General features: G+C 42.6%; 1 long non-coding RNA gene and 1 pseudogene across 1 annotated transcript in view; both read left to right on the top strand.

The window, feature by feature from the left end:
• The window catches only part of LOC149863621 (uncharacterized), a 729,305-nt gene that overhangs the window by 193,423 nt on the left and 508,418 nt on the right, over positions 1-27,464 (top strand). Inside the window, exon 2 of the long non-coding RNA XR_016442472.1 lies at positions 17,227-17,375. This is a non-coding gene — a long non-coding RNA (uncharacterized LOC149863621). The remainder of the gene's footprint in view (positions 1-17,226; positions 17,376-27,464) is intronic.
• Positions 13,805-17,206, top strand: LOC149863623 (uncharacterized; annotated as a pseudogene).

Below are 27,464 nucleotides of genomic sequence, written 5' to 3'. Positions count from 1 at the left end.
TTCCACAGACTCCGCCATCCTCTGCGAGTAAATAGTCTAAAGCCATTCGATTTTGGTATATGGCTTCCCTCATCTGAGAACTTTGTCGAGCCAGCAACTCGAGAGCAGTGGCGGTCTGGTTAGTAATTACTTCCAAGACTGCCTGCAACCGGATGATTCTATTTAGCATATATATTGGTGTCCGGTAGCCCCAACTTCCATCATTAGCCCATGTAGCTGGTCCATAATACTCAATAATTCTCTGAGGAGGCCACTCATCCTCCTTCCACTTTTGGGAGCCACCCTGTGTCAAACTTACATCAATACTTCTCTTGGCCCTGTTCCAATCATCATACAAAGAGACTCCCAGCTTATTTCCAACCTCAGATGGTAACAAAAAGAAAGATGGTACAATTACTCCAATATAGCAGGTTCCCATCCATCCTCGTGGTAGGACCGTATAGGCACGCTTTCCACAAATCCAATAATGTCCTTTTAGGGCCCTGTGTTCCCCTCCCAAGGCTAGGGGGTCACGGCTGTGGAAAAGAAGGGGATAGTATTTGGTGCCCTTATGCCCTAAAGGGCCAGTGTGATAGTTACTCAGTTTAAACTGACATTTCCATACGCCATCTTTATCCCTATACTCGCACTTGGTTATTTCATTTGTGTCATTTAAGGCACTCCAATATGCATTAAACCTTGCCACTGTGCCATTCAGGTGTGCCCATTGCCACTTATAAATGTAGGTAAATCGTTCGCCTCGGGTCTTTTCATATGCCTGACATCTGGTAGGGTCAGGATCGAAAGGTAATATTCTTGTCCTTTTGAGATTTTGCATCTGTGTGGAGATTGGGAGCCTAACGGCAGCAGAATTCCATTGATCAGCATACCTGCTGCATACTCGGGCCCATTTTAATGTCCATGTACACTGACTATGTCCTAACCTCCTTCCTGTACCATTACTGCTAATACAGTACTCTCCCAATGCCACTTGGGAAAGATCCCAGCTGTGGTTCTCATCCCATTCTTGACCAGTACTCTTAACATCTGCTTTGTCACTGACTAACCATTTTGGGGCCAAAGGAAAAGCCCTCCAAGGCCACTGTTCTCCGGCCTCTCGGAGCCCCCCACAGGCCCAGCAGTTGGTAAGATTAAAAGTACTTGCAATTCTCTCCATCATATCAACATACAAATTTGTCCCTGGGGGAGTAATTTGGGAAAGCGGGGGCATAGGCCAGTGGCTAAGGCTATGCAATCCTGCTTCTTTCATTATGCAGATAACAACAAGGCACATTATAATTCCCACCATATTTTCCCTTTTACTTTCCGGACTAATTTTCTGAACTTTGATTAAGCCGTCTCAGGCGCACTTGGAGATCACCAGTAGGTTCACAGCTCCACTTGCTGGCTTCTTGTTCCGAAGACGACTCAGCTTCCGGAGTGAGTTCGTCTTGGGAGTTGTTGTCCTCTGACGCTTGTGGATGTCGTTTCACACGGGTATGGTGTATCCAACGGTCATGGCCAGCAATCTTTACAGCGGTGTGGGTTGTTAGAAGTACCTGGAAAGGGCCACTCCACCTCTCAGTCAGAGGTTCCTTCTTCCACCGCTGCACCAAGACCCAGTCTCCCGGGGAGAAGTCATGTACCGGTACGTCTAAAGGCAGGCGCTGAAAGGAGGCTGCATACCTGTGAAGAGAAAACAAGACAGACTGCAAAGCAATAACGTACATATGAAGCTCACTATTACCTAATTCAAAAGTTACATTCTCTCGCATCCCAGGAGGTAAGACTCGAGGGGGCTTGCCAAACATAATTTCATATGGGGTCAATTTAAGGCCCCGTCGGGGAGTGTTTCGAATGCAAGTAAGAGCTAGCGGCAATGCTTGAGGCCACTTAAGACGTGTTTCAATACAGATTTTGGTGAGCAAAGTCTTTAAAGTCCTATTCATGCGTTCCACTTGTCCTGAACTCTGTGGTCTCCATGGTGTGTGTAATTTCCAAGTAACCTTGAGAGTTTGCGCGACTCCTTGAACCACTTTTCCCACGAAGTGTTGTCCTTGATCCGACTCAATGGACTCAGGCAGGGAATACCGGGGAATGATCTCCTGCAACAAATACTTCACTACTGTAGCTGCAGTGGCAGTCCTGGTGGGCCAGGCCTCGACCCAACCAGAGAGCTGGTCTACCATGACAAGTAAAAACCCGTGATGTCCGGACCGTGGGAGCTCGGCAAAATCAATCTGCCATGCCTGTCCAGGGTACGCTGCCCAGGGTCTACCTCCCATTGGCACAGGGGGTTTCCTTCGGGGGTTTACTTTCTGGCATGTGATGCACTTGGTAGCAATGCGCTGAGCTTCTACATATAGCCCTGGAGCTACTGCTTGGCGAATCACTAGATCACCCATGGCCAAGCCTCCCATATGGGTTCTTGCATGGAGCTGTTGCAGCACCTCCCGAAGCAATGGCCTAGGTATCATGACTTTCCCTCCTGGTACTATCCACCACCCCTGGGAGTTCTTTTCTGCACAAGCTCCTTGTGCAAATTTATCTTCTTCAGGGGAATACTGTGGGACTAAATCTTGGATGTCTGGCCATATGGCATGGGACATGGCCTGCTTGGATACCTCCTCCGCTTCTCCCCCAATAAATGCAGCTTCCTTTGCTGCTGAATCAGCCTTTGCATTTCCAGGCTTATGCTTTTCCTCAGCAGCCTTCCCATGGGCCCGCACATGAATGACTGCTACCTCTTTAGGCTGGTGGAGTGCCTCTAGTAGCTTGATAATCTGGGGGCCATTAGCAATTTTATTCCCAGAGGCCGTAATAAAACCCCTTTCTTTCCACAATAGTCCGTGTGCATGGACTGTAGAAAAAGCATAGCAAGAGTCAGTGTATATATTAACCCGCTGGTCTGTCCCCAGCTGTAATGCTCGGGTGAGCGCAGTGAGTTCTGCGGCCTGTGCCGACCATGAGCTTGGCAATGACTCCCTCCATACTACCTTATCCAAGGTTACCACTGCACATCCTGTTCGTCTTTTTCCATCGATAACAGAGCTGGAGCCGTCTACGAAGTATTCAACATCTGGGTCCTCAATTGGGTCCTCAGCAAGATCAGGTCGCACCTGTGTGGTTTGATTTAGGACCTCAAGGCAGTCATGCATCGGTTTCCCTGGCTCCGGCAGCAAGGTTGCAGGGTTTAAGGCTGTGGTATGTTTGAGAGTAAGTCCTGGATTAGAGAGCAAAAATATCTCATACCGTGATTGTCTGGAGGGGTTAAGAAATTTCCCTCCCTCAGTCCCTAGGATCTGGGGAACTCCATGAGGAGTGAGTATTTCCATATCCGCACCCATGACTATCTTCTGGGCTTCTTCAACAACCACTGCTGTGGCTGCCACAGCCCGAAGACAGGCTGGCCACCCGAGTGCCACTGGATCTAGAACCTTTGAGTAATATCCCACGGGTCTCCAGGTTGGGCCCGATGGCTGTGTCAGCACCCCTGATGCAACCCCTCGATTCTCATGAACATACAGTCGATATGGCTTTTTACTGTTTGGGATGGCCAGGGCAGGGGGCTGGGTTAATGCTGCTTTAAGCAGATCAAAGGCATGCTGCATTTCTTTATTCCATTTCCATTTAGTGAGACTCTCCTTAGTCAGGGAGTCATACAGTGGTCTAGCCTTCCCGCCATAATCTGGTATCCATAGTCGACAGAACCCAGTTAGCCCTAGGAATGCTCGTAGCTCCTTGGGTGACTTAGGTGGGGTTAGACCTTGGATTGCCTGTATGCGATCTGCACTTAGGGCTCTGACTCCTTTTGAGAGCTTATATCCCAAAAATGTGACTTCAGGCTGACATATCTGGGCTTTCTCTCTAGAAACTTTATATCCTTTTTCCCCTAGAGTGTTTAGGAGTGACCTGGTGGCTTCCTCACAGAGCTGCAAGTTTGGGCTTGCAACTAGCAGGTCATCCACATACTGGAGGAGAGTCACTGCGGGGTGTGATCCCTTCCACTCCTCCAAGTCCTTCTGAAGGGCAAGTCCGAAAATATGAGGGGCTGCTACGAATCCTTGTGGGAGAACTGTCCACATGAGTTGGGCTTTATGGAAGGTGTCTGGATCCTCCCATTCAAAAGCAAACAATTTTTGACTGTCTCGGTGAAGGGGAATAGAGAAGAAAGCATCTTTCAAATCTAGCACTGAAAATATTTCAGCTTCCCCCGGTACTTGTGTCAAGATCGTGTGAGGGTTCGGGACTACAGGATGATCTGAAAGGACCTTCTTATTTACAGCTCGTAGGTCTTGGACCAGTCTGTATGAGACCCCATCTGCCTTTGGCACTCCAAGGATGGGGGTGTTATAGGGTGAGGACCCTTCCACTAGCCATCCGTACCTCTTGTATTTCTCTATTAACGGCTTGAGTCCAGCTCTGGCCGCTCGGCTGAGTGGGTACTGCTTTACCCGAACGGGCCCCTCCCCATCCTTGAGTACGATCCTTACCGGGGAGACGAACTTAGCTCGCGCAGGGGTTCCATCAGCCCATACCGAGGGGTCTACTCCGGTCATGTGATCTTCTGGACTTACTGCAGGGCGTCGGTCCTCCAGGAGAGCCATCTGATAGTTCGAGCTCTGCTTGACAGGTAGCTGGACCACCATCTGATCGTCTCTGAAAAAGATCTCAGCTTGCAATTTTGTGAGTAAGTCCCGCCCAAGGAGTGCAACCGGGCAACTTGGAGAATACACAAAGGAGTGCTCAAGCAAATGATCTCCCACTTTGGTGAGGAGTGGTTTACAAACAGGGAGTCGGGTTTGCATTCCCTCAATCCCTTCCACAAGTACATGCTGTTCACTAGTTCCTGCACAGGGGGGTTTTTCTGGAATCATTGAAAATGTAGCCCCAGTATCCACCAAGGCTTCAAAGTTTTTGCCACCAACCCTAATGGTTACCATGGGATCTTCTCGGGCTCCAACCCGAAGGGTAGTGGTCTTAGATCCCTGTCCCCTTCATTCTGAATCCTCACCCTTGTCTTCTGCCCGCATGAGGTGACCTCTCGGTTCCCTCTCTCTCTTCTCCTTCAACTTCGGGCATTCCCTTTTCCAATGTCCTTTCTCTTTGCAATAAGCACAAACGTCTGCTCCCACTCTTTCTCCTTTCCCCTTCTGCATCCCAGCCTTTTCAGAGTTCCCTCCAGTTATAGCAGCTGCTAGTGCTGCCATCTGTCGCTGAGCCTTTTTATCCTCCTTGCGCTCCTGCACTTGCTCACGATTCCCATACACCTTATATGCAATTTCCACCAGCTCTGAAATCGGTTTCCCAGCACCTCCCTCAGTTTTCTGTAACTTCTTACGGATATCAGCAGCAGATTGACCAATAAACATAAGATTTACCATGCGCTGGTTATCTGGGGCTTCTGGATCCAGATCCGAAAACCTGCGAAACGCCTCATACAGCCTCCCAAGGAAAGCTGAGGGATCCTCCTCTTTTCCCTGTCTCACTTCATACAACTTAGACAGATTGGTAACCCGAGGCACTGCCTTTCCCATTGCTTCCACTATAATTCCCAGATACCGTGCACTCAGCTCTCTGCCTTCGGCAGTGTGATTATCCCATCTCGGCTCTTCTACAGGGAAGGTATCACGCAGACTACGACCAGCAGCACCCTCTAACTCAACTCTGGCTGTCGCAATACGCTCTGCTGTACCTAACACTAATCTCCTCTCCTCCGGGGTTAGGAGGGTCTGGAGCATCATCTGGACATCAGCCCAAGTGGGTCGATGAGTCTGCCCAATAGATCGAAACAAATCCCTCATCTTTTCAGGGTCTTCACGAAAAGAGGGGCTCTGATTCTTCCAGTTAAACAAATCTGAAGTGCTAAATGGGGTGTAGACAAAAGTTGCAGTGCCTCCTTCCCCAATAACCTCTCGCATCGGACAGTTCAGCACCGGCTGTGACTCTACAGGCTTGCGCAAATAATAACCCTTATTTCCTGATTCAGATGAGGCACTTGGCTGAGGCTCACGCTCTAACTCATTAGGTATGCCTTGGTACGTCGGTGGTGGTCTCTCTAAGGGAGGGGGGCGGTGGTGCAGAAGGACTGGATGCCGAGGAGGCGTCTGACTCATCTTCGCTACCCGACAGGGCAACCGGAGCACGGGTCCGGTACTCAGCCAATTCAGAATCCCCCCCCTCATTAGACTCAGGAAGTACAGGCGCCCCCCCCCCGAGTCTTTTTCTTAACAAGCATCACATGAGACTTTACTAAGTAATTCTTAATCCAAGGTGGCTGATTTTGAACCACCCACAACCAACAATCAATATAAGGAAACTGATTCCAATACCCATTTTGCATAACAATTTCATGGATAGCTATCACTTCTTTTAGCACAAAGGATCCTTTCGGGGTCCAGTGGACCCCAAATGTTGGCCACTCGAGTTGACAGAACTTAGTTAAATCATCTTTTTTCATTTTTATTCCGTAATCGGCCGGCCTTGCAAATTTATTAAAATGACGTAATAAGCACCTTAGAGGGGTATCCGTGTTTTCTACACGGGAGCTAACCGTACCCATTTTGCCCACAAAAGTGCACCCAAGGCACACCAAATACCAAAAAGTCCCTTACAGCAGATGATTTACCATGAGAACATGCACACCTCCTGCTCCGGACCCAGAACCAAATTGGGCAAAGGGAATTCGTATACTCACTCAGATACCCCAGAGATCTCGATCCAAAGCCAAAAATGTGTACCTGGAGACTCCAAAAAAAAACCAAAATTTGCATAGGAGCTCTTAGTGTTCCGGATGTTCCGGCTCACACCTCAAGCCCCCCCTCAGGGCGAGCCAAAAAGAAAGGCTCGGCGCGCAAACCCCCCAGGGGGGCAGAGACGATGTGCCGACGAACTCCGGAGTTATCCAAAGAAAGCCTCACGTTGGGCGCCAGATTGAAGTAAAAAAAAACTCTCTCTCGGTTCGTTTTCTTTGGAGGCTCATTGAATAACAAATCCTTAGGCACACATTGTTGGTGAGACAAAAGGTATATATTTGCAAATAGGGTCAGAGGGAGAAGACAAAAGATCAAAACCCTCTGCCCCTGAGTACAATCATTAGCAGGCTTTTATCCCCTCTTTTCTGGCACGTGTACAGAAACAGGAACTCTTACAACTCATTTCCGGTTCATACAAACATGCATGAGAATACGTCAGATCATGCATCCCGTGTATTATAATTAACTACTTAAGTATGCGGGGCGGATAGGTTTAATATGTATTAGGTTATTGCGCTTGCCCAGAAAGCACTGGAGGTTATGGAGGGTTTAACTTCAAGGCTAAAATGGCAATTATTCTTATCTTAGCCTAAAAACCGTGGGAGCCATCAAGGAAAGTGTGATTTAGTGTAACAAAGAGATAGTAAATTTGCAGAACAAAGAGAGCTCTTGGAGTTTTTCCTTCAGTTTCTAACCCCCCCTTCCCTCTCTCATTAAGGAGACAAGGAGGGCTGGCAAAGGACAACACTATTGATAGGAGCTAACAGCTATTGATAATGCATTTTTAATAATATTTCTAACAGTCTCTTGTCTGTGGCTGCTCCTCAGGGTATCTTTTGGTGGGTCTTCTCATCTCTGTCCTGGTCTCTCTTTTTGTTTTTTGGCCACCCACTTCCTGGATGATTTTAACTGATCATGAATCATAGATGCCTGGTGGGCATTAATAACCTAGAATTACCTCTTCACTCCTCCCCTATTCCTCTCCATTCAATCCCAATCCAATATCTCAACCTGTCCCTCTCACATTTCGTCCTGGAAGTCTTAATCTCATCTATAGCTTGTATATTGCTAGTACAGCAGAAGCACAATGGGAGCCTGATTGGGACATCTGTGACCTACAATGAGACATCTGGGTGCTACTGTAATATAAATTAGAAATAATGATTACTGGAGGAGTGGGAAGGGTAGATTCATATAAGGAATAACTGCATATGAATCACAAAGATGCAGATGCACGTTATTGCCTGAAACGGCGTTTGCTCTCCTTCATTCAGTTATTTTGCCCTCTCCCTTAAGAAGGGGTATAGAACAGGGTTAGGTTGGTCAGCAGTGATGCTGATGGAAGAAATCTAGAATGGAACAGTAATAAAGCTAGCTGAAAGCCTGGAGGATTGATCCCTCTGGATTACTGACTATGGGTATGCTATTTTTATTTAGTCCTATGATGCAGGATGAACTGGAGGAATAATGTTACCAAAGCAGAGCTCTTGGACTGATTTGGTCTCCTCACATTTTGAAGCAGATGGGGAACATGCTAGCCAGTAAAATGAATGAATGGGATGGAGTGAGACATGAAGTTGGCACTTCTCTGTGCACAGTGAAGAATGGTTCAGAAATGTTTGAAAGGTTTTTTTTTTTTTTTAGTCATTCATTGTGCAGCTATTTAGACAATCTGATTCTTTCTCTCTGTCCCTCTCCCCTGCCCCCTATAGCTTACTTCTAATTACATATTGGAAAAAATACATATCCTTCTACTGTTTTAAATTAAATTATTTTTTCCCCAAGAAAAGCCCACACATTTACTTAATATTTTGGGAGAAGGAGGGGGAGATATCTTTGATCATATACTCACAAATGTCAGAAGGATTACCAGGGGAAAAAAACCCAACAGATTAAAACTTGCCTAACAAATATTCATTCTGGAATGTTTTGCTTTTAATTTATTTGCAGCAGCTTCTGCTACAAATGTATTTAGCTGTTTTGTAAATAAATGAAGATAAAAAGAAACACTTCATAAACCCTTCCATTGGGTTAAAAAGGGCTTTATTTTTGTCTTACACATGCATGAACTATAAAGGATTAGAAGGCATATTAAAAACACTTTTTTGTGAAATTCTGAACAACGATTGTAGAATCCATGGTCATTGATGCTTTGACTTCTGAAAAGCTGCAGTTGTTATTTATTTAATACTAATGGATGCAGTTTCTTTTATATCTGGATTAAAGGTCCTTTGCTCATTTCACTTTCGTACTGAAGGAGAATTTCTTTTTTTCTCATTCCTAATGCTTTTGTTTCTAACATGTATGTTATATGATCTTAGAAGGAAAGTTCATTCTTAGTCAAACCACATTCGTATAGTACAAAGATACATTATGGATGGCACTTTCCTATAGGACTCTTTTCCATACAACAGAAAGTACAATCATTAATGTCATCCATAGTAGCTGCCTCAGCATAGGGGTCCAGAATTAAAAGGAAAGGGAGACTGCTCTGTCTAAGAAATACAAAGTACTCTCTATTTATTTCAGGATGAGTCACAATGATGAGCCAGAGCAGCGACATTTCTACTGCTGTAGTATGTTTAGTTCATGAATGGAGGCCGCTGGTGTCCTGTTAATTCTGCATCCAAATGATTATACTTACTATTGTTAATTTGGGGGTTTGGGTTTGGTTATTTTTGGCATGCATTGTCATTGTGCTTGGGTCAGGCAGGCTCTGGTCCTGCTGAATGCATGAAAACAATGGTTGTTCATATGAATAATTGTATTGGACCAATCCTATTCAGTAACCAACGTGAATAATTACTCAGATGAATAATGATTATAGGAAAGTTCTCAGGTACAGACCTAACAGGAAAGGCTGCTTGCTATGTTAAAGTCTAAGAGGTAACCTTGTAATTGTCAGCTTCTGTATCTCTGTTAAGTTGAATAGTGCTTACTCATTTTCATTAGCTCCATTGAAGTTAATGGGTGAGAGTGCATTTAAATGGGTTTAAGTGAGATTAAATTGGATAGAAATGCATGTCCACAGTACTAATAAACTGAGGAGCAGGTCAGGGTTGAGTAACTGGCATCTATGTTCTGGTCTTATTGATTCTGAATTCTTGATTGAATGAGTGAAGGATAAATGTGGCTTGTTCGGGGTGGCAAAGGTAGAATCTTTGCTCTTTTCAAGAGCAGTGTTGAATAGTCAAACTGAGTCACCATTTCTTGGTATGGATCTTGTTACACTGAGGTTATTACATCAACATGGCACTGGCCCCTCAAGAAGAACAAAAGAATGACAGAAACCACCAAAAATCTGTTTTTGTTTGTCTCCCTGACCACCCCCTCCTGATTCTCCAGAAGACAGCTGAACTGATTTTTCTCTAATTAAAAAATAAATCCCTCTTGGAATGAGATCTTGTTTGCTAAGTTTTAGCCAAGAAGACATTTGTGTAATGGAGTTATAATTGTAAACCCCTGAAAACAGGACTGCATAATAAGGTTGCTGACAGTACTTTAACAATAGAGTCACCAATGCGATACTGTAATAGATTCAGTGAGATTCACCCATGGCTTTTTAGTCTGGAAGAAGAAAACAAAAATGCCCTGTTGCATTTTCCTACAGGGCTCAGTATATTAACAAACCTGTCTCATCCAATAGTCAAAATATCTTGAATCTTTGCAGAACTATTGGACTGCAGAATGGAATATAGCTTAAAAAAATGGATTTACTGTGTCTGGATGCAAAACTAATCAATTCAATATGACTATTTCATATGGTTAAGCCCATTACAACTTTGTTTGACTTCTTTCATCTCTGTTGAGGATATAAGATATCATTAATGTTACCAGCTGCATTGTTTTCTTTTAATACTAACAGCAGAGAAACAACCCACTCCCACAAACCCATTGGTTTTTGTGTTTTCCATGTTTTCCACTTAGATAGTATTGCCAAAGCAAATGTAAAACAGGTTCTCACAACCTGCATTTTCCCAAATGTCCTGTTCATTTTCAGTAAACCAAAATGAAATGTGTTATTATTTATTAAGGCTATGCAACCCATACAGAATCCAGATGATAAGTGTTCCAGTGAAGTACCACACTGAGTTTTAAGTAACTTGAGTTTCCTTACAGTTTGCAACTTTATATACAGCCCAGGGTAAGAATGGTCATTTAAGGTAGGTGAGTCTATGACTGAACTTTACTGTTATTACCACAGTAATAATAATTCTTTGCACTTACGTGGCACTCTTCATCTGAGGCTCTCTAAGCACTGTATAGACATTAATTAAGGATCTAAGACCCCTTAAATATTGTTGCTGCTATTAAGAAGTTAGAGAGATTTAGGGGCATGTGTTGTAAGTGTCCAGTAATCTTGGAGCTTCCATTTTTGAGAAGCTGAGTACTCTCGCTATGCTGGGTTGCTGAGGTCTGGTTCAGTTCCCCATGCAGTGGAGATAGGGTGACCATATGTACTTGTTTTAGTGGGAACAATCCCAGATTTCAGAGGCTGGCCTTAGCCATCTGTTGGGAATTATAATGGGCATCCTGGAAGGGCAGGGTCCATGGTACAGTCTGGCCGAGAGTTGGAGTGGTGCAGAGCGCCTTGCAGTTGGGCAAGCAGGCACTGCTGCTTGCCTGGCACACAGCCCTTTCCCCACAGACTTGTGAAAGCGTGGAATGGAGCGGGAAGGCAGTGTCCTAGATTTCCCGGATGCTGTCCCAGATTTCTGGGATTTCCACATGGTCAGCCCAAGTGGGGTCCAAACATTTTTGCAAGTGTGCTGCAAGGTAAGCCCCACAATTTCCCCAAGCACCACTCCAATCTCCTTCCCCTCCCTATTTGCTACCGTGTTCTTGCTCCCTCCCTGATCAACACACACACAAGCTGCCCATGCCACTTGTAGTATAGTCTAAATGTTGCCCCAGTTGGCATTTCTGTTAGTCTTGGGGAAATACTCTGGGCATAAGAATGATCTGGCCTCAGCTCTTCTTGATTCTTATTTTCCTTTTTCCCAGAATGCCCCTTGTATTGTAAGGGGGTGAATCACCTTAGAGATGACTAGATCTTCAGAGGCACCATGTGTTAGAGATGGGTCAGGCCCTTAAGGCTGCAAGGTGACCGCTTTTTTGGTGGCTATGCTGCAAGCCATTAATTAGCTGGGACTCTTACAGTCTGATTACTGATGATTCTGAGTACCCACAAATTCACTATTTTCTAGCAATGCCAGCTCACAGAATCAACTCCCCCCCTTTTGTTTTCTTGATTTGTTATACTGTGCTTTTAGTATTATTTTAAGAGTTTTAAGGTTCAGTTGTAGGAAAGATGTAATTTTTTTTTGTTATGCAGAAAAGTGGGCCATTCCAGGGCCATATTTAGGTTTCCTAAATACAGTCTGCATTTTAACTGTGTAAACTTCATATTTACTTTCTGGACCAATTGTAGACACTTATCAATATGATAGAACAGAAATTAGAGACAGGAAAAAAACAAACACTATTGTCTTTCTCTTGGATGAACCAGGTTTGTAACAGTTGTTAACATTGGTAGGATCTTAGTAATTCACACTTATAACTGGGAGGCTATTTCTGAACACCTACACATGCTGCACCATAATTGGAAAGATAATGAGATAAATATTCTGCAAATTTCATATGCACTAGAAGAGTATATTTGAACTTCAATATGCTGTCTGGGAGAGGCAAATTTTACAGAACTCTGATATTAAAAATATAGTAGAAAAGGCATCTTTTGAGAATAGGAGTGCAGCAATACAATATTCTTAGTCATTTAATGTAGGTAGCAAGTCACAAGTCTTTCCTGGTCAGCTTACATTTGAAGACATCGACACCTTTATAGTTTTATGATTGTAGGTCAGAAAAATCTTGTCTTGCTTTGTCATACCATACAGAATTGTAAGCTCTCTCCTGCTGATAAAAATCTAGTTACATATTGGAGAGTCTACACTGCTTCATTTACATTGTGTTGTTCTGTATATATAAGCTCCTTTGACATTTTTGTGGTATGTTGCTTTTTCCTTTACTGCAATTGAAATTTGAGTTATTTTGCAATCGGTAACTAGGCTGTTAATAGTTGCACAGCTGCCATTCTTGCCTATTCTCATCTTACATGTCACCAAGGCCAGTAAGGCTATGTGAAGTCTGAATGTGATCATTATATATTTTTTTTAGTTTCATTGACAGAGCCAAAGAATTACATGGTCAATATCTAGCTGGATTTATCAAGGAACTGTTTTAACAGATTACAATATTGTAGGGTTATCTCCTGGACATCATTTCATGCCTCCAAAAGTCTACAAATGTCATCCTCCGGATTCAGACTTACAGTAATTAACTACACTGTTCTCTATACTATTTCTATAGCAATACTTTTCTTTCTTCTCATATTCAAAATAGGAGATTGAGTTGGTGGTTGTATAACTGAAGTCACATAAAAAGTGAAAATTCTGTTGTTGGCAGGTCAGTTGGGGGATATAGAGGATCATTATCTTTATTAAAATCACCATGTCCCTGAAGCCTTTGGACTGAAGAATGCTCAGGCACAGCTCTTCTATGGTGACTGGAAGTGACACTTCTATGTTTTCACTTTTCTTATTCTACTTAGATATAGTTCGTATCTCTGACTGGCAATAAAACAGCATACAATGGTAATCCTTTCCTTGCTCAACCTGTTTAAGTATCATTGTCTCATTTACTGAAACAGGTATACTGTTAGGGTTGGCAAGCACTTCCAAAAAGAACTGATCTAATTAACATAACCTGGGTCAAAATCATAAACCTTGTGCATGTCAGCACTGCAGTTGCAGGAATTTTTTGTATGAACATATTGTCTGCTTCAGCATCAAATGCATTTCTTACCTTGCAGGGATGTAAATGGCAGCTGTGTTGGTCTAAGGACATAAGCAGACATGGTTCTTTGGGTAAATCTGATATCTTTTTATTAGACCATCTCAAATAGTTGGAAAAATTCTTTTTGGCAAGATTTTGGTTTTAAATACCCTTTGTCAGGCTGAGGAAGCATACAGAGCTTGATCTCTCCACTACCTAACCCAGGGACTTTTTACATGCCCCTTAAAATCCACACACAAGGGAATCCTGGCAGACTTATCATGTCCAACCATGAAACTCTATCTGAGGAAATATCAGGTTTTGCCAAATCAATACTAAAACTGCTTGTCACCCAAAGAGAGTTTTGTCTAAGACACTACAGACTTTCTATGAAAACGTAAAAATATAGACCACTTTCCCAGCAACACCTTCCTAGCCACCATGGCAGTTACCAGCCTATATACCAACATCCCACACCAGGATGACATCCAAGTCTGCCTTACGTATCTACAAAAGCAAGATGACAACTAAGAGTATAGACCCAAAGGTATTACTGACTTTATACACTTCATCCTCACACACAACAATTTCAGTTTTAATAACCAACACTTCTTCCAGACCATGGGCACAGCTGTGGGCACCAAAATGGCCCCACAGTATGCCAACCTTTTTATGAGCCACCTGGAAAAAGAATTCCTCAAGGATTGCACCATCAAACCCTTGCTATGCTTAAGACATATCAATGATATCTTCATCATTTGGACTGAAAACCTGCAATCTCTGGCTGAGTTCCATCAGAAATTCAGCAATCATCACCCCTCTATCCGACTATTTCTTGAATACCCCAGCACCAACATCTCTTTTTTAGACACAATGATCAGTATCCAGAATGGTAAAATAGAGACTGCATTATACAAGAAACCCACGGACTAACATACATATCTGCTCAGAACTAACAATCACCCTAAACACACCAAGAATGCTGTGATATACAGCCAAGCCCTCAGTCACCACCAAATTTGCACTAAGAAGAACACCTGGGATTGCCACCTCACAAATCTTAAAAAGGCTCTCTCTGAAAAAGGACACTCCTCCAAGGAGTTAGATCCCATGTTTGAAAGAGCCACCCAGATACCACATAAGGAATTGCTGCTTTACAGAAGAAACCCCACAATGAATTTCACACCGCTAGTTATGACATATCACCCCTCCCTTGAACCCATGTGGAAAATCCTCAAACAATTGCAACCCATACTAGAAGGAGACCCAATTCTTAAAGAGATCTTTCCAGAACAAGCCATCCTAGCCTTCAAACAAGAACTGAACCTCGCTAACCTTATCAGCAGAAGCAAACTTCCAATGGCCCAAAACACAACAAATGGATCCAGACCACGTCATGACAAGAAATGTAAAACCTGTCAACGTATCTCCACCACCCCCACAATTACTACACCCCAGAACAGAACCATCAGCATTCCTGGATCTTATGGCTGCACCTCCAGAAATTTAATATATCTCATCGCGCACCAAATGCCCTGATGGAAAATATGTAGGAGAGACCAAACAACAACTGCACACCAGAATGAACACGCACTGAAAATGTTAAAGACAAGAATACCAAATTACTGGTGGGGACACATTTCTCACAAGAAAACCACTCTCTCTCCAGGTCTAATCCTCAAAGAGAATTTACAAAATGCTTTTTACAGATAAGCCTATGAAATTCACTTCATCAACCTCCTGGATACATGGACTAAATATAGACATTGCTCCCTGTCACAATAACATAAATCCAATCTTGAAGGCCTGGTCACAGTATCGGCCTGCCTGCCTGCCTGCTTGAGCAGTTTGCCTGGTCTTTCCTGCAACGCCTTTGTTGTTATAGAAAACTTGATGTAATATAGCAGGAGGCTGCCCATTTATAACCTTGATGTCTAGGGGTGCACACATGACACTGATCTCCCCTTATCATGTCCCATGCCTTGCAGATGACACACTTGAGTTGTTCTATGCTTTGGCTTGGGACGAGAATGAAGTCAGTACACTGTTAGGCCTCACACATACCACCCCCTCTCACTGAGGCCTCCACCACTCTGCCCTCTCTCACTGGGCCTCTAGCACTTATGCTCCTCACTGGGCCACATCCATCTTGCTCTGCTCCCTTGAGCGACCACGTAGGCCAACAGGCTTGTCTCTTCACTCCTTGGTTGGCCCTGGCGCAGCCTTTTGGGCTTCTCCCATGACCCTCATCTGCACGGTGACTTAGCAATTCACCAAGCACTGGGCTGACTCTGCCCCTAGCCCCTCATTGGGTAATGCAACCCACCTGTTCCCTGATTGGGGCCAGTGACTCGCCCCTTCTACTCATGGCTCCCTTTATGCTGCCTCATTTGGCCTTAGACCCACTTGCAGCCTCAGGCATCCGAAGACTTACCTGGGCCTTAACATACTTGCCCCTCTGCTCTGGGGCCTCAACACACTCACCCCTTTGTTTGGGGCCTCCAGGGTCTTACACTACTGGGGCCTTCAGGTGCACTCAGCCCCTGTGCCTGTCCCTGGGTATGGGTAGTGCACCGGGGTGTGGGGGCTTGGGTTTTAAGGCACCCTTCCTTGCCTTTTATTGGGGAGATAACTGGCATTTCTGGGGGACTGGGTAGCCATGGACAGCCCCACCAGACCACCCATCCCCAGCAGGGTGCAGTTTTCAGTCTTACCCAGGACAAGCAGGCCTACCTGTCCTGGTCTCCTCCCTACCAGGCTACTAGTTGTTATGGGGCTGTTGCTGGCTGCCCCTCACCAGCCTAACTCTCTGGACCCTTCCTCATCAGGTGGACTCAATCCCTGCTATCATGCAATGCTGGCAGCTCCTTAGACTTCTTTCCCTCTTGGGTGTGGCTCCCCTCTGGGACCTTTGGCCATACAGGCCCTGGCCCACCTCCAGGCCAGTCGGAACCCCAGGGCCCCTGGGTCTGGGTATCCCTCGTGGTGGGCACTCTACCTTTTTTGATGATCGTGGCCCTGGTCCCAGAATTGACCAGTCGAGGGTTTTGCCTAGGCTCTCGTGCTGCTCTCCCATGCCCTCTCAGCTGGGGTCACCTAGGCCCCAGGCATACCCCTGCCTGATCTAATCAGGGGTTTGCCTGGCCCCTGAGTAGGCCTGCAAGCTCTCAGCCCCTTTGCAAGTCTGGCATCCTGTTGTTTGGCCCAATGCCTTTTCCTGGGTGCTTGGGACCCTACTGGGCCCCTAGGAACCTTCTCCCATCCCCAGTAGTTCCTCCCTAACCTCATGGTCTTGTGAGAGCAGCAGGTGTTGTTGCTCCCCTGCTGCTTGCAGCAAACTGCTGGTTCAGTCCTGTGGGCCTGTATCGAAGATGGCTACCTCATCAGGGCTGGCCTGCACCTGTCAGTTGTTTGCTCTCAGCCTTAAAGTAGCAGGCACCCAAATGTGCAGTGCCACAGAACCATAGGGTTTATATTCTTGTAATTGTATCCTTATTTGATGTTTCATTTTCTCTTAATTTGAGGGTCATAAAATTTGGGTGCATCCAGGATTAAGCAACTCAAGGGTGTTGATATTCAAAGGAATATGGCTTTGGCTGAGTGGGGATCTTCAGCCTGAAAAATCAGTGACAGAATAAACTCTGCTTAATTTTTTCAGCTGTTCTATATCCTGTCCTCGCAATCAAGATCTATCAGTTCTGGATTAATGACCCATCTCTTTGTGTTGAGACTGAGAGGACTGAAAACAACAATTTCCACTGAATAATCCTTGAATATGATCTTCATGCATACCTGCCAAGGAACAAGGTAAGTTTTGAAGATAAGGTGCAAGACCCTTGCTTACCCTTTGAGGTTATGTTGATTTGGGATGTTATATGTGGTTCTTACTATCTAGATTTTGTCATTTTTATAGGCCAATAGCTTCTGTTCATTATAACTTTTTCATTTTGTATTCCTAAAGCTCCTAGAGGCCTTTGTTTGTGTGTTCCTTCAAATTAAAAAGAATTAATTATTGTTGGTATAAGGAAGCCAGTTCAAAATATATGAATACCATGAAATTTACTGCTCCTTCTACCATATGTGCAACATTTAAAATGTTTCTTGCATCACCATTTTGTATTTTGGTGAACATACTTCACTTCGTAGTTTTGAAGCTCAGGTTATCATTGAAGATTCAATAGCAGTTCCATTGAAGGTCTGTTAGCGTTTCCATTATAACTCCCTACAGTATTGTCAGAGGTTTTATAACATGGTTGTAAAAATTGATCTCAGCTGAAACTTGGCAAACAATAAATTAAATTTGAAAGTTAATTTCTTTAAGACACAAAGTTTTGATCATTTTTTAGTTTTAATAGGGGAGAAAAAATGAAACAAGGTGTAAGGATTTTTTGGATGGATTTTTTTCAATCTGTGTGTTTGCAGATTTGGATTCTTTTACAACCATTTTGTGTAGATGATTAGCTCATACTGGGGACTAATGACATTCAGTGAGGTGAGCCAAAGAGGAAGAGTCATTTGTGTGGAATTGGTTGCTCATTTGCTTAATGAAAGTTTTTTCTGATGCTATATGAGTCAATATGGAATTTAATTTTTAAATATAAGATTTGTAAATAGGATTTTTGATTGCATTCACCTTAAAAACATTTAAAATAATGTATAATAAAATCATAATGCCAGTCATAATGCTAGGTTTTGTATGCAGAATTATTGTACCTCTGGCATTCATATGAACTCCAGAGAAAGCCATTATAGTCAACAAAATCTATCATCTTCATATTAAAAATTCTATACCTTGATGTTGACACAATAGACATAATGGCAGTGGAATGCTTATTATAGACTCTTAGATTAATAGTACTTGGATGGACAGTGGATTATAATGGCTTAGAGTGAAGTAGCCATTATGTTTTATTGGGATATTGATCTGTGAATCCAAAGAATTTGTGTAGTAGTGCAGGTCTTGATATGCTAACCTCTAATGATTTAGTAGTAACTCTCCTAGGTGTGGTTTCCTAACTGTGGGCTTGATTTTGCAGCATTTCAATCCTTGTAACTCCTGTAAAGTTATTGCTCCAAATCCAGTCAAGTCAATGTGTGTCTATCAGTGGGTTTTGGATCATACTCTGTGCACACAAAGAAACTGCAGACTCAGGCCTCATGAGTTTTTTGAAGATGGATAAATGTCATCCCAGTCCAAAAACTTTACCAACAATCTACCTCTGTTTGGATAAGAATCCCTGCTTGAAGCTGGGCACAAAGCTGTCTATCCTCCCTTTTCTCTCCTGAAGCCTTCTGTAGGATGCTGTGGTCTCTCTCCGTTTGGCCTTTGCTCCCTGCCTGGATGCCATTTTTAACTTAAAAAAAAAATGCACTGACACCATGGCTGGAAAAAATCCAGCTGAGGGTTGAAGATCTGTCACTCAGGATTTTCAACCCAAATTCTGAATTCAGACCTTTGTTATATTTAACTCTTCATTACAGTTACCATTAAAGGAAACATGCATTTTCTTAAATTGAAACTACATTCTAATATGTAGTCTATAAATGTGTAGCTGCTTATACTGGATAAACAAATTGAGTTAGCTATTTAATGGTACTTTACTGATTTTTTGTAGTTTATTACCCTTTACTATTCAAGGAATCATTGAAGATATTTTCAGCATTATTCAGTACCACTAAATTAACATAAAACACCATTGAGAACTGGCAACAGTAACGCATTTAGAACACTTGAAGCATATTCTATTGCTGCATTGACCATTTGGTTTTCCCCCCAAGGGTATGCCACTGGTTACTGACAATGTGGGTCTGTAATAACATCTAGTTCTATAGCAGAATTCTCTAGATGTGTCGCTAAAAGCTGCTTGAAGCATTTTTATTTTTTCCACACATTCTTTTCCATGATGTATTGAAAGGCAGTTCACCTTGTTTTTCTTTTGTGTGTGGTTGTTCTTCTTGCTAGATACTGTGCAGTTTGTCACTCCTAAATACTGTCCCATTCTTCAGATTAAGATCCAGCAATCGATTAATCACTGAATGCTGATTCACATACAAACTTACATCAGAATAATATAATTGGTTTCAACAAATGCTTTTTTCTTGTTTGTGTGCAAGTCTGCAAACAGGTACACTTATTTCAGAATATAAATGTCCTATTTTTAAAAATTAAATTAAAATTAAAAAAATCAAACCATCATTTGGTATAATATTGTTCCAAAAGAAATGCCCTCATAGATTTGACCACAATAATAGGAAATGGGAATTAAAATTGATTTAGTTGTTATGGACCATGCTTGTGCCTAGGATTGGCCAAAGTGGTTATTGGCTCCATTTTTACATTTGGAGCATATAAACTTGTACCATTAGCAGAAATTGTAAGAGTTTCTGAAACATAGTGCAAGTTGGAGTGTTGACAGCAAAGGTGATCTGAATAAATATTTGCCTTATATTCACTACCTATACTGTGAAAATGTTCAGAAATGTTCTTAACACACACAAGGAATTAAATGAGAGTGTCACTTAATTGAAATCTAGGCTGGGAGAAAGTGGAGAATGACTACAGATTTTCTTTTCCCCTTTTGATTCATCTTGGAAAGCAAGGAGAAAAGCAAGGGCTTTTGCTTGTATTCTGATTCCTTTTCTCAACTAAAGTAGCATTCCACAATTCCACAAGTCACCCTGTTGTATGAATAAACTACTTGCTATGAGTAAAGGTGATAACATTTTTTGAGTTATTAATCCCTTCAGGGTTTGGAGGGCTAAGTAATGTCTTACCAAGCTCAGGGCCCTATCCTGCAAGGTCTTGAGCACCCTAACTCCTGCTCTGGATTGAAGGCTTTCAGCAATTGCCAGGTTTAGGCTCTGAGGTTGCATGCTTGAATTTGTAAACTTTAATAAAAATATAATTTCTTGAAGCAAAAATCTTTCTCTTTGGTGCCTTTTCATAAAATGCATGAAATCTCCTCATTATTGCTTAAATGCCCTTCCTGGCATAGGATTATTTATTTCATTGTGGAAATTTTCTTTCTAACACCTGTTCATACTGTTTCTACTGAAAAATTCTTTTTCTGTTCAAGGTTATCACTTTAAAAATAAAACCATTCAGTCCACTGAATCAGTTTCCTTGCATAATCCACTGAGGAATGTACTGATCTGTTTTTTGTATCCAGATGTAGTTTAATTGTTTAACATAAAGACATATGTCGAGATTTAGGAAGAACTCCCCCTAGAACTCAGTATTATCATTATGTGCCAATTTAAAACTATCAATGATCAACTAGAGATCTTTGTTGCCCTTCAATTAAAACATACTAGATGGGCAGGATATGCTAAACCAGATGCAATAATTAGGAGAATAGTTTAACTGTTCATATTACATGCTATTTGCTACGCCATGATCATTAAACAAAAAGTAAAGCCAACTACGGTTGTATGGTCTCATAAAAATTCTATTTGGCTTGGAAGTTCAGTACCATTTTACATTAATGTTAAACACTCCAATGAGATAATTACATAGACATGAGTAAACCGTGTTGAACATTTAAACAGCGGAAACAGACTCAAACTATTAAACTGAGGAAATTGAACATTATAAAATAAGGTATTTTTCACCCTAATAATAAATGAAAGGGGAAAAATCCCACCCTCTGCCTTAAATAACTCTGCTTGGACGACTAGTTTATTGGGATATAGTAGACACTAGAGTGTGCTTAAGAAAAGTGATTTATAATTAAAACAACATAAGCTTCTTTTTTGCTTTTCAATGTAACTTCACAAATAGACCAATTTACAAAGGTAAGGCTATATTTGAATGGGCTGATCAAATACAGTATTAATTGATTGAATATGTTTAACTTTTTTTTAGACATTACAAACCTTTTCATTTTGCTGGCATCTTAATGTTCTTCTCAGATTTTTAGGAAGCCATTCATAAATGTTCTGTCCTTCACATTTACAAACACATGTTTTTCAAAAACAGGGTACCCTAACAGCATCCCAGTGTTCTAGAGTCTTTGGTTGGACCCTGCAGGTAGTACACATCTAACCCAACTGAGCATTAGTGGAGTTTTTGTGCTAACATGTGGTAGATCTGTGTGGCAGTGAGCCAGGTGCCACTAAAGAAGACCTACTGGAAGTGCTGGGAAAGTCCCAGAGGAGAGACGAGCTGGTGCAGTCAGTACTGGTGCCAAGGAGAGAAACCCTGACCCCAGCACCAGCATGCTTTGTCAGTGTGTGCTGGCTTCGATTGGCTGTGTGGGACCAAGATGGCAAGCTAAAAGCTGCTTAAGACCTGTAAGAGAGGGAACTGGAAGTGAATGCCCAGAGCTGTGTAAAATAGTGTCTGGGCACAAATTGCCCTGGGAGGGGAGAATGGTGGGAGCTGAGACTGCGACCCACATTTAGAGGCTTGGAGGAGCCTATCGACTTAATGGCTAGAACCTCGTGGAAGGCCTAGAGCAATGAGTGATCTCCTGGCAGTGAGGATCCTGTGAAGAGAGAGTGAGACAAAATATCAAACTGTTGTAGGAATATACTGGTTGCCTAGGACTGTTTCTGGAAGGCACCACAGAGAACCAATGAGACCTTACTTACCTGATTGTGATGGGAACACTGGGTTGGCACCAGGTGAGATGTAGGGGAGGTAGAGCCCCAGGAAACATTGCCTGATCTGGCTGAGTGCTGATGTGAGGAGACATAAGACCTTCCTCCCAATCTTTATAATTAGAAACATCAAAGACATGGAAGGTGAGAACATTGGGCATGGTGATATCCAAGCCAGGAGGCCGCACTGTCTGCCTGTAGGGGTGAAGGAGTAAGGAATCGTGCTGAAATGAGTACATGCCCGGCCAAAGAGACAAACAGGCATCTACAATCTGTCTGCCATTTTTAGTAAATATTATCAATACTATAGTATTAGTACTTAGTGGGTGCATCTACATGAGATGTTACATCACTGTAGCTTGTTGCTGTGGCGATGTAGCATCAGTGGGTAATAATCCTGATGCTACCGCCAAAGCACAGTAGCAATGAGCTTGTTGCTACTGTGCAGTAGGGTCAGAAACAACCCATGCAGCACCAGGACTGTGCTGTACCATTGAGTATTGCGCAAATGTAGTACCAACTGCACAGTCAGGGGCACATATAGACGTGCCCAGTATATATAGTACTATCTAGTACTTATAACATAAGTAAGTATAACTAAGTGCAGTTTTTACTAAATAAGCTAATTGGTTAGAGGAATTTTTTTCCCAGTGGTACTGCACACAAGGACCTGGAGATGTAGTTGAGCATTTACCTTCTGAATGATCTTTAAGAGCTTTATCAGTGATGCTTTACTTTGTAACGGACCGAAAAAGCTGAAAAAAGTAAACTGTCTCCACGGAAAAGACTCTATTGGCTGCTGGCAAACCCTACTCCTTATTTTTCACATTTTGTACATCACATATAAATTTCCATAGTGAAACACTTACCGAATCAGGTTTTTTAGAGCAGCACCATTGGAGTGTACATATGACATTTGTTTGTATTAGGTGCCATTGCTCTGATCAAGTTACCACACCTGCCCCTGTTCTCTGGATCATGTGACTGACCCTGTTCCCTGTAAACATATCTGTAGCCTCAGGTTGTAGGCCTGCCTTCATATAGACTCAGTTTGTTCTGCCAAGCCTCACAGCTTTCCTGGGTTCTCCTGACCGCTGATCTGGCTTTGGCTTTTCCTAAACTTTGGATTTCCCCTGAAACTTGGTGCTGGTTCTCCTCTGTCTGTTTTTCCTAGCTTACTAACCCAGCGTGGTGTCCTTGTACCTGATCTTGGATTTTCCCTGGAACTGGGCACAGGTTCTCTGGCCCTTGGCTCTTGACTTCAGTTTATGTCTTGGACTATGTCACTTGGCTCGCCCCTCTTGGCTCTAGTAACCTATACCCCTGCTCTGCTAACTTCCTAGGTGCCCCCCAGGGCCTATCCACTGGCCTAGCTTCCTACATTTTGCTTGAACCCTCCCTGCCATCATGCTTGCTGGAGGGTAGATGAACCACCTGCAAGTTAGTGGATGCTTTGCCAGCGTAGAAATAGAAAATAACTCCAGGTCTTTCTCTCTTCCCTTAATGGTTGTTCTGCATGTACCAATAGTCAGATCTGGGAATGATCTAGAACCAATAGGGACACTATACATTTGACTAAAATGCATTTTCCTAGCCTGTGTCACAGGCAAGAGTTAATTCAGCAAATCTCCTGTTAAAAAGATACATGTGGAATAGTAGGATACCAGGAAAGTAATCTAGGTAGTGCTAGCATTTCATTATAGCACAACCAGAATGCAGTTCTTTTTGAAAGGAAGCCTTGCAGGTCGCAGGGTTTACTTTCCCTTGGTGGCCCCTTTTTTAATGTAGCGTTTAGCCCCAGGATATTTACTTAGCAGAAACAGACACACACAGTAGAAATCATTTTTAACTTTTTTCACATGTAAGTATCTTTCCTTTCCTTTCCTCTTCCTATGGCTGTAACATCCACTTATTTGCTTCAGGTTCTTAACTCCTTAGTTTCTACACTACAATCTTGCTTGAAATCTGCCCGGGACTAAAAACACTGGGCCTGTTTTTTTGGATTTTTTTTTAACTTTGTGCTCCATTTTATACTCACTGTTTTGTGCTTTTCTGGCAGATGTAATTAGCTCTGAGCACAAAGGATGGAGGTTAGAGACTCAGCTACTAGATTGAGCCCTTAAGGCATGAGCTTTGCTCTATTACTGCTATTGGGTGTGCACTAACTTATTTGCAGGCATGTAAGAGACGCTTGAAATGACACCCTTTAGTAGAGGCTACATAGGTACAGAGTTTGCAGGGAGAGCTCTGTTCCTAGACTTTCCTTTTCTGCAGCTTTTGCATGTGAGTGCATAGGGTCCTCCATTTAGTAATCCTCTTGGCCAGAAATGCTCCATGCTACCTTCTGAATCAATATATGGACATCCCTAATGTATTGTTAAATGGGTTAGCAATTCTAAGATGGTAGGATATGGAACACTTGCTGGTGGTGTGTGTGGAGATGCTAATGCTGATAGTGACAAACTCTTTTTCTTTCTACCTGCAAAAGATTAAATTAAAAATAGTTTTCATCATATTGCTTTTCCTGGTTGGCATTGCCTTCAGAAATGGCATTGATTGTTAATCAGAGAGGAGGGAGGGACTGTTACCGGGAACAAGAGGAGAGTTAAGTGGAAGCTTAACACAACACTCCCCAAAGAACATGGTTCAGGGTATGCGAGAGGTTCAGAATGTTATGCTAGGATTTATAAATCACAGGTGGCTGACCAGAAAGCCACTGCTAGTCCCAGGGATTATGACAAATGGTAATTTAGAGTCCTTCTAATTCTGGATGAGTTTTCTGCAGCCATGAGAGAGATACTTCTGAAGAAATAATTGGTGGGAATTCCTGAGCCTCCAGGTTATTTGATTTTACCAAGAGATATTCAAAGCAGGTAGCCTGCTTCACCTTATTGAATCAGTTAAGCGAATCTGTAAAAGAGGCCTGTCTGGTTTCAGAAGGCAGCGTGTGGTAAGTAAAGGAAGTAACTGTTTGTTAGAGTAACTGCTTTTATGGAAGACTAGGTGGAGGAGCTTTAGTTGGATTCAGGGCTTATTTTTTGTTTTAGTCATCGCCATAAATAATTTCTGTAAGTATATGATTTTTATTCAAGGCCTCTGAGGTCCTTATCAAAAAATTAAATTAACAGACACAGTAAATAAAAGACAGTTTTGTCCTAAAGAATCTCTGCCACTGGTTTGGGAGTAAATTGTTCATGTGTGTACATATTTGCACCAGCATATACACTATGTTCATAGCAAAGAGTCCATTCTCAGCTGAAATACCAAGAACTAGAACACAGGTGTTCAACCTATGACCTGAGGGCTAGATCTGAAGTGACTGGATCCAGCCCACAGCATAGGGGATCAGTGGCAAGTGGTTACCTGTCACATCCTGTTCTCTGCCCTGCACCATGCCTCTGATCCCTGTGCAGCTCACCCCTATGGCAAGCACCGTTTGCTCTCTCCCTTCCCTTTTTCTCTCCCACCTCCTCTGTGGCAGGCGCTATTTACCGGAAGTAAGCTCTTTTCCTTTCTTCCTCCCCTCCTCTCCCCTCACCATGGAGAATAGTGGCCCATAGTGCAGCCATGTTGCAAGCACCTGACCCACTGCTCTGAAAAGGCAAGCATCACTGCATTAGACTATAACTGAGTCTGTGAAGAAACATCTAAAAAGCAAGCCTTATGAATGTGTAGCATTTATACAAGGATGGCTTGCACTTTTTGTTGTTTTCCAGTCTCCACTAAGACTGCATATGTATTATTACTGACTTTCTGCCAGAACCCAACTAAAAGTCTTTGGCCATGAAGTCTGAGATTAGAAAGAATGACTTTTCAATAAGGGGTTTGCTTTAAATTATTCAGAGTTCCTCCCTTTCCTCTGTTCCTTCTCTTGATGTTTTGGACCAGCAGCTCATTTCTAGCTGTTAGTGTCTTTAGAAAATACATTTTAAAGAAACAACTTAAATGTATAAGGAACACTGAAATTAAAACGTAACAGTTTCTGCTTCGTTGCCTACAGGAGAACACACAACTGTCTGGTTCATTTAGTTGAGAACACAACAGAATCACTGAATACATGAGTTCTGTGTAATCTCCTAAAATCCTGTTTAGGAAACAAACATGCAAATGTACTGGCACCAGAGCTTATTTTCTGATGCTTTTTTAAGGGAAAAGATGTAATATGCATTTTTGAGGACTCCACGGGAATACAATATCCTCTGAGCCTGGGCCAGCCACTTTAAAGAGAATAGGAACTGAGCAGTCTTCTCTCCAAACTGGAACTAGATCCAAACTTAGCATGTTTTTGGAAGCTTGACAAATTTGGAATGCTTCTTTTGTCTCCACCCCCATAACTTTTTATTTTCACGCTTCTCTGCATTTCTGGGTTCTGTCTGAGATGGGAGCTAGAAACACCAATGTGTTTCAAAAATGTGTACCAAAAGAGAGAGGAAGTTTTTGTGTTATATTATGACCCAACTGGAAGAAAAAAAACCTTACAAAACTTAAAAAGGAACTTGCCTTTGTGAGCTTTCCAGGCTAGTTTTGAAAAGCCAAAAAGCAGGATAATATTTAAGGAACAGTTATAATTTATGATTTCTTTTACAAATATTCGTTCATAATTATGTTTGACCTTCCTTTTTCATGCAAATTCTGCCTGCTGCTATTATTTTTAATCTAATAAGGAAAAAAATATAGACTTTGTTTAGAATAAATATTGCCAACTGAAGGGGGAGTTAATGATAGAAAAGGTATTTTAAAACAAGCTGGAAAAGAGTCCTCTTTTTCTCGTGTCCTTGTCATAAACTGGATGTTCTTCCAAAATCTTGCATATGTGATGGCTCTTTCCATTGTTGTAGCAAGGTCCTCCTTCATACAGGACTTACCAAGGAGTCAGCAAATGAGCATGTGATCCATAGTCTGCACTTCACCTTGCTTGCATATATTTGTGTCATTAGAGTGACCCTATTGATCATGTTTGTTTTTGATCTTCCAGTTTGCATGTACAGGTGACTCAGGGATTGCCAGTCTAGATCAGTCCCTCTCGGAAGGTCCTCCTGGGGTTCTGGGTCCATTTAAGAGTGTGGCTACAAAGGAGCAACTCACAGGATCATCATAAAATTCTAGTTTATTGGATGGATGCAAAAGTCAGACCATAAACCTTGGTGCTGATCTCCTCAAACACACATACATCCACACACATATACACACTCATAGTAGCTAGCTATGAACACTAAGCACCGGTGTCAAGATATACCTGTCCCCAAGTGCTGGAGTCCACTGTTGATGGCCAGTTGAGGCTTCTTTCAGTGCAAT

The sequence above is a fragment of the Crocodylus siamensis genome, chromosome 5 (assembly GCF_052110815.1).
Source record: "Crocodylus siamensis isolate JL-2025a chromosome 5, ASM5211081v1, whole genome shotgun sequence".
NCBI classification, from domain to species: domain Eukaryota; kingdom Metazoa; phylum Chordata; order Crocodylia; family Crocodylidae; genus Crocodylus; species Crocodylus siamensis.
This window is presented reverse-complemented; position numbering and strand designations above follow the sequence as displayed.